Below are 8,614 nucleotides of genomic sequence, written 5' to 3' on the forward strand. Positions count from 1 at the left end.
AATTTAATCGCTACTCTACTCACTCCGACCTGAGCGGGATAACCACTAATGAGGCGTTTGCGCAGTAATCAACCAGAAGCAGAATAATATAAGAAGATAACTGCAGATGCTGGTACAAATCGAAGGTTTTTATTCACAAAATGCTGGAGTAACTCAGCAGGTCAGGCAGCATCTCGGGAAAGAAGGAATGGGTGACGTTTGAAGGGTCTCGACCCGAAACGTCACCCATTCCTTCTCTCCCGAGATGCTGCCTGACCTGCTGAGTTACTCCAGCATTTTGTGAATAAAAATCAGAAGCAGAACACGCCTTTCCTTGCCCTCGGGGGCGCGAAATTCAATTACGTTTTGCATTCGTTGAACGCTGAATTCTTAAAGACACGTGATGAAAGCCGTTTGCAAAATTCACATCAAACTCAGACAACAAAAAGGATATATCATTCTTCTCTACGACATTTGTTACCTCTCTACCTCTCTACGACATTTGTTCACCAGATTCGATGCCCCCCGGAATCTTGGTTGCTGCAAACCTTTACACCCGCTTGTCCAGCTCGCTGGCGAGGAAGTCTAGTCCGTGAGATAGAGTTGCACGTGTGTCCGACCTGAAAAAGCAGATCGCCGTTTGGAATATACAGCCACTCAGCGGCAGGAGACTGACCGCAACTCTGCCTTGTCACCAGTTAGAAGTCCCAGCGTCTCCGGTGGGCGGCACGGTAGAGTTGCTGCCTTGCAGGGCCAGTGATCCGCGGGTATGGGGGCTCTTCTGCATGGCCGGGTCTAATCCTGACTACGGGTGGTCTTCTGCACGGAGTATTTACACTTGGTATGAGTGTAGATTGTCCCGTGTGTCGGTGTGTGCGCAGAGACGGCTTCAGCAAGCCCCCCCGTTTGTCGCTTCGCTTCCATTTGGCACAAAACAACCCAAGTCCCACCCCCTTTAAAAAAACAAAGAGGCCTTTAATTTAGTCTGTGAAGTGTGGCTCATCGACAAAGTAAACAGTGAAGGGCGATCTGGCCAGGCACGGTTTTCAGTTGATGCCACAAAAATGTCCAGTGTTACAACTTGCAGCGTTTGATATTTTTAGTCTTCTTTCTTCCCCAACACCCCACGGGTCTGGGACGCTGACAATTTGAGGGAATTAATGGAAACAATTTAAACTTAAATCGAAGGTAGACACAAAATGCTGGAGTGACTTGTATACACTGGAATTTAGAAGGATGAGGGGGGGATCTTATTGAAACATATAAGATAATTAGGGGATTGGACACATTAGAGGCAGGAAACATGTTCCCAATGTTGGGGGAGTCCAGAACAAGGGGCCACAGTTTAAGAATAAGGGGTAGGCCATTTAGAACGGAGATGAGGAAGAACTTTTTCAGTCAGAGAGTGGTGAAAGTGTGGAATTCTCTGCCTCAGAAGGCAGTGGAGGTCAGTTCGTTCGATGCTTTCAAGAGAGCGCTGGATAGAGCTCTTAAAGATTGCGGAGTGAGGGGGTATGGGGAGAAGGCAGGAACGGGGTACTGATTGAGAGTGATCAGCCATGATCGCATTGAATGGCGGTGCTGGCTCGAAGGGCTGAATGGCCTACTCCTGCACCTATTGTCTATTGACTCAGCGGGTCAGGCAGCATCTCTGGAGAGAAGGAATGGATGACGTTTCCGGTCGAGACCCTTCTTCAGACTGATGTGACTGATTCTCTCCAGAGATGCTGCCTGACCCGCTGAGTTACTCCAGCATTTTGTGTCGACCTTCGATTTAAATCAGCATCTGCAGTTTTCGTTCCTTCATAACTTAAATCGAATCGAATAGGAGGCTCAAAAAGGGGAATCGAAGAGAGAGTTGGGAAGTCATGTCGCAGTTGTATAAGACGTTGGTGAGGCCACATTTAGAGTATGGTGGTTGGTGGATGGAACAAGCTGCCAGAGGAGGTAATTGAGGCTGGGACTATCCCAATGTTTAACATAGAAAATAGGTGCAGGATTAGGCCATTTGGCCCTTCAATATGATCATGGCTGATAATCCAGCTCAGTAGCCTGTACCTGCCTTCTCTCCATACCAACTGATCCCTTTAGCAAAAAGGGCCACATCTAACTCCCTCTTAAATATAGCCAATGAACTGGCCTCAACTACCTTCTGTGGCAGAGAATTCCACAGACTCACCACTCTCTGTGTGAAGAAATTTTTCTCATCTCGGTCCTAAAAGACTTCCCCCTTATCCTTAAGCTGTGACCCCTGGTTCTGGACTCCCCCAACATCGGGAACAATCTTCCCGCATCTAGCCTCTCCAACCCCTTAAGAATTTTATATGTTTCTATAAGATCCCCCCTCAGTCTTCTAAATTCCAGCTAGTACAAGCCCAGTCTATCCAGTCTTTCCTCATATGAAAGTCCCGCCATCCCAGAAATCAATCTGGTGAACCTTCTCTGTACTCCCTCTAAGGCAAGAATGTCTTTCCTCAGGCTAGGAGACCAAAACTGCACACAATACTCCAGGTGCGGTCTCACCAAGGCCCTGTACAACTGCAGCAGAACCTCCCTGCTCCTAAACTCAAATCCTCTTGCTATGAATGCCATCATACCATTCGCTTTCTTCACTGCCTGCTGCACCTGCATGCTTGCTTTCAATGACTGGTGCACCATGACACCCAGGTCACGTTGCATCTCCCCTTCTCCCAATCGGTCACCATTCAGGTAATACTCTGCTTTCCTGTTCTTGCCGCCAAAGTGGATAACCTCACATTTATCCACATTATATTGCATCTGCCATGCATTTGCCCACTCGCCTAATCTATCCAAGTCACTCAGCAGCCTCTTAGCATCCTCCTCGCAGCTAACTCTGCCACCCAGCTTCGTGTCATCCGCAAACTTGGAGATGTTGCATTCAATTCCCTCGTCTAAATCATTAATATACACTGTAAATAACTGGGGTCCCAGCACTGAGCCTTGCGGTACCCCACTAGTCACTGCCTGCCATTCCGAAAAGGACCCGTTTATTCCTACTCTTTGCTTCCTGTCCTCCAACCAATTTTCTATCCACCTCAACACTGAACCCTCAATACCGTGTGCTTTAAGTTTGTACACCAATCTCCTATGTGGGACCTTGTCGAAGGCCTTCTGAAAGTCCAGATATAACACATCGACTGGTTCTCCCTTATCCACTCTACTAGTTACATCCTCGAAAAATTCTATAAGATTCGTCGGACATGATTTGCCTTTGGTACAGTTTAAGATACAGTTAGTCAGGTACATGGAGAGGACAGGTTTGGAGGAATGTGGGCAAAACGCGGGCAGGTGTTACTGGTGTAGCTGGGCATATTGGCCTGTGGGTAAGTTGGGCTGAAGGGCCTGTTTCCATGCTGTATCACTCTATCACTCTATGGCAAAGAGAGGACAGGGATGCTTATCTAATCAAGAGAAAATACAAACGCGAGGAAATAACGGAGCGGGAGAGTAATTGTCAGGGTTGCCATATCTGTGGAATTCTCTGCCACAGAAGGCAGTGGAGACCAATTCACTGGATGTATTCAAGAGAGAGTTGGATGTGGTTCTTTGGGCTAACGGAATCAGGGGATATGGGGAGAAAGCAGGAACGGGTTACTGATTCTGGTTGATCAGCCATGATCATATTGAATGGTGGTGCTGGATGGAAGGTATTTCTGCACCTATTTTCTCTGATTCTATGTTTCTATATCTAGAAATGAAAGGCATTCCCATAATTGTTTTTCTACCTTCGATTTAAACCAGCATCTGGCAGCTAAGGCAGCTAAGCTTAAACCAACATCTGGCATCAAACCAGCTAAGGCAGAGCAGGAACGGTACACAGGTCTGGGGTAAATATACAATTAATGTACAATGTGGGCTTCTTGGGCACTGACCTCGTATGTAATGATTTGAAGATTCCCTTGAAGATGATAGAAAATAGTATAAGAAGGCAGACACAAAATGCTGGTGTAGCTCGGGCAGCATCTCTGGAGAGAAAGAATGGGTGACGTTTCGTGTTGAGACCCTTCTTCAGACTAGTTAGTGAAAAGGGAAATGAGAGATATAGGCAAGAGAGATAGAGAACAATGAATGAAAGATATGCAAAAAAGTAATGATGGTAAAGGGAAACTGGTCATTGCTAGCTGTTTGTTGGGTGAAAACGAGAAGCTAGTGCGACTTGGGTGGGGGAGGGATGGAGAGAGCAGGAATGCCGGGTTACTTGATGTTAGAGAAATCAACAACTAGGCCAGGGGTGGCCAAACCGCAGCTCGCGAGCAACATGCGGCTCTTTGACCTTTAATAACAGGCTCTTTGACCTTTAATAACAGGCTCTTTGACCTTTAATAAGCGGCTCGTGGAAATATGTTGGCTGAGTTCCTTTTTTCATCACAGTTAATATAAAAGTATAAAAATATAAATATAAATAAGAAAAATTTCAAGCTTTATAATTATTTACTGGGTATGAATTGAGACCCCATTGGAATAAAACGTAAGTTTAATGTTCATGGTTAGTAAAAATATTTAAGAATTTAAATCCTGATTTTAATGCTAAATCTGAGTGAGGCATTGTTCTTTAGTGGTGGGGGAGGGAATGGTGGGAGGCAGAGGGATTAAAGAAATATCAGGTCAGCAAGGGTTACAGAGGAATGTCAGAAGACTGAGGTCATGGGTAAGGGGGTTAAAGATTTGGGTGCTCCGGGGAGTGAGAATGGTCACATGTGGCTTAATGAGTCTAGGCCTGACCGCACTCACGTCAGTGTAACACAAGACGTTGAACTGTGCAGACCTAGTTGGTGCACTTCGGATACAAGTTTTATTTAAAGTGTCTGTGAAACTTTTGTGAAGGAAGATGGCGTCATCAAATTGTAAGAGACGAAAATATGAAAATGAAAACAGAAATTTTAAGCCAGAGTGGGAGGAAGATTTTGCATTCACCGTTAAAGGAGGTAAACCTTTGTGCCTTATCTGCCATGTGTCACTCAGTCATTACAAAGCCAGTAACTTGAAACGCCACTATGAAACAAATCACAAAAACTTTTCGTATGATTATCCACCTAAATCAGAAACATGAATAAAACATGAATAAATATTATTGCATACATGCATTTCTTAATATTTATATAAAATTTTTGTAACAAAATGTGTATGTAACAATAAAAACGTATGTGTAAATTTTGTTCATGTCTTGCGGCTCTCAAACATCTGAACTTTATCGTATGTGGCTCTTACATTAAGCAAGTTTGGCCACCCCTGAACTAGGCTGTAAGCCGCCCAAACAAAATATGAGGTGCTGTTCCTCCAATTTGCATTTGGCATCACTCAAACGATGGAGGAGACCTTGGGCAGAAAGGTCTGTATGGGAATGGGAAGGAGAATTAAAGTGTTTAGCAAACGGAACATCAGGTAGGTCCAGGCAGACTGAGAGAAGGTGTTGAGTGATACGATCGCCCAGTCTACATTTTGTCTAGCCGATGTATAAGAGTTCTCATCATGAATAGTGGACACAGTAGATAAGGTTGGAGGAAGTGTAAGTGAACCTCTGCCTAACCTGAAAGGAAGAAAAGCTTTAAACCAGCATCTGCAGGTCCATCCTACACAAAATGTAGAACAGATCATTCTTATCGAGTAGAAGGTGACAACGAAGCATGCAGAGATCAAATTTTATCAGGGGACTGTCAGACTGGTCAGAGAACTAGGAAGGGGAGGGGTGGAGAGAGAGGGAAAGCAAGGGTTACTTGAAGTTAGAGGTCAATATTCATACTGCTGGGGTGTAAGCTGCCCAAGCGAAATGTGAGGAGCTTACAAATGTCAGTGTGGGAATGGGAGGGGAAGTTAGAGTGATGATGAGCAACCGGGAGATTAGGTATGGTCAGGCAGAGTGAGCAGAGGTGCTCAGCGAAACGATCGCCGAAACTTCACTTGGTCTCGCCGATATTTAGTCCACACTTGGACCAGCGGATACAGTGGATGAGGTTGGAGGAGGTGTAAGTGAAACTCTGCCTCACCTGGAAAGACTGTCGTGGTCTTTGGATGGAGTCGAGGGCGGAGATATAGGGACAGATGATGCATCTCCTGCGGTTGCAGGGGGAGTACCTGGGGAGGATGTGGTTTGGGTGGGAAGGGACGAGTCAACCAGGGAGTTGCGGAGGGGAACGGTCACTGCAGAAAGCAGGAAGGGGTGAAGATGTGAAGACGAGGCCAGTAGTGGGATCCCATTGGAAGTGGCGAAAATGTCGGAGGAATATGTGCTGAATTCAAAGGCTGATGGGGTGAAAGGTGAGGACTCTTGTCGCTGTTTTGACTGGGGGTAGGGGGAGGGGAGCGAGAGCGGAGATATCAAGGAGACCTTGGTGAGGGCCTCATCTATGATGTGGAGGGGAACCCCCATTCTCTAAAGAATGAGGACATCTCAGATGTGCGGCGTAGATAGAGGAATTGGGAATAGAGGGGGATGGGGGAGGGGGTGGGGAGGGTGAGGAGGGGAGAGGGTGTAGGAGGGGAGCGAAGGTAGGGGGAGGGGGGGTGGGGGTTGGGAGGAAGGTGGAGTGGGGGAGAAGGGAGGTGAGGGGAGGGAGAGAGGGAGAGTCAGGGTGGTAGTGGTTTAGCACTTGGTCGAGTAAATGAATAAACTTGATAATTAAATTGGAGGAAATCAGGCAGTTAAACATTCCTAATTCTCTGTTCCAATCACAACTGCTTGGCCAGATATTCTATTTCAGTTTAATTTAGTTTAGAGATACAGCACGGAAACAGGCCCTTTGGCCCATCGATTCCGCACCGACTGGCGATCCCCGCACACTAACACTAACCTTACACACACTGGGGACAACTTATTCTTATACCAAGCCAATTAACCTACAAACCTCTACGTCTTTGGAGTGTGGGAGGAAAGCGAAGATCTCGGAGAAAACCCACGCAGGTCACTGGGACAATGTACAAACTCCGTACAGACAGCACCTGCATTCCGGATCGAATCCGGGTCTCCCTTACAGCAAGCGTTGTAAGGCAACAACTCTACCGCTGTGCCTGTTCAGTTCTCCATTCCTCAGAACTTTAGCTTTCCACATCTGATTAGGGGCAGGACTATTTCCATTCATCAGTAAACATTTACTGTTCAGTCAGTAGATTGCCTCCAAATGTGTCCAAATGCAGTTATAACGTCATCCAGTGATATGTGATAGGAGCAGAGTTAGACCATTCGGCCCCTCAAATCTACTCTGCCATGCAATCATGATTCATCTATCCCATCCTCATAACCCCATTCTCCTGCCTTCTCCCTATAATCCTTGACACCTGCACTAATCAAGAATCAATCTATCTCTGCCTTAAAAATATCAACGGATTTGGCCTACACAGCCTTCTGTGGCAATGAATTCCACAGATTCACCACCCTCTGACTCTCATCCTCATCTCCTTCATGAAAGAATGTCCTTTAATTCGAGGCTATGACCTCTGTCCTAGACTCTCCAGTAGCGAAACATCCTCTCCACATCCACTCGACCCAAGCCTTACACTATTCTATTTTTTCTTCTTATTAAAAAATTGTTTCCAGGTACGGATAACACTGTGTATAATCGGATTACCTCCATAAGTTTTTTAATTTAAATTTATTGGAGCTAAGAGGATCGCACCAATATCAAATGGTAAACAATCCTCTTTCTCCATCTTTAACCAATCCGGTTGTTGATCAGTGTCATCCAACCAGCAGGTTATATTTTTAATATTAACCGCCCAATAATAAAATAAGAAGTTAGGTAAGGCAATTCCTCCATTAGTTTTAGACTTACATAGATGTCTTTTATTTATTCTATGAGTCTTGTAGTCCCAAATAAAATTAGTATTAATTGAATCAATTTTAAAAAAAAACTTTTTTGGAAGATAGATCGGAATTGCTTGAAATAAGTGTAGTAGCTGTGGAAGAAAGATCATCTTTATAGCATTACTACGACCAACTAATGATATAGGAAGTGTTTTCCAAAATTGGATATTTCTATGTAATTTAGTTAGTAAAGGAGGAAAATTTAATTTAAATAAAGAAGTATATTTCCTAGTCACGTAAATTCCAAGATATTTAAACTTTTCATAGGCAATTTTAAAAGGAAATTGTTGAAGTATGGCCGGATTGTGCTCCATTATTGGCATAATTTCACTTTTGTACCAGTTAATTCTATAACCTGAAAATGAACCAAATTGAGTAATGAGATTTAATAAATTCGGAATGCTAATTTCTGGCTTTGTAATGTATATTAATACATCATCCGCATATAAATAAATTTTATTGGTTGTATGTTTAGTGTTATAACTGTGAATGTCTGGATTTGATCTAATACTCTCAGCAAGTGGTTCTATAACGAGGGCAAATAGAAGCGGAGATAGTGGGCATCCTTGTCTACAACCCCTAAATAAATGAAATTTGGATGACAACATTTGATTAGTTAATATTCTAGCTATTGGGGAAGTACATAAAAGTTTCACCCATGAACAAAAATTTTCACCTAATTGAAATTTTTCCATCACTACTTGATTCTACTTGAATTCTACTTGATCAAATGCTTTTTCAGCATCTAGCGAAATGATTGCTAAATCTTCGTTTAATAGTCTATTTGAATATATTATATTGAACAAGCGTCTCAAA

Source organism: Rhinoraja longicauda, unplaced genomic scaffold, assembly GCF_053455715.1.
Source record: "Rhinoraja longicauda isolate Sanriku21f unplaced genomic scaffold, sRhiLon1.1 Scf000565, whole genome shotgun sequence".
NCBI lineage: Eukaryota > Metazoa > Chordata > Chondrichthyes > Rajiformes > Arhynchobatidae > Rhinoraja > Rhinoraja longicauda.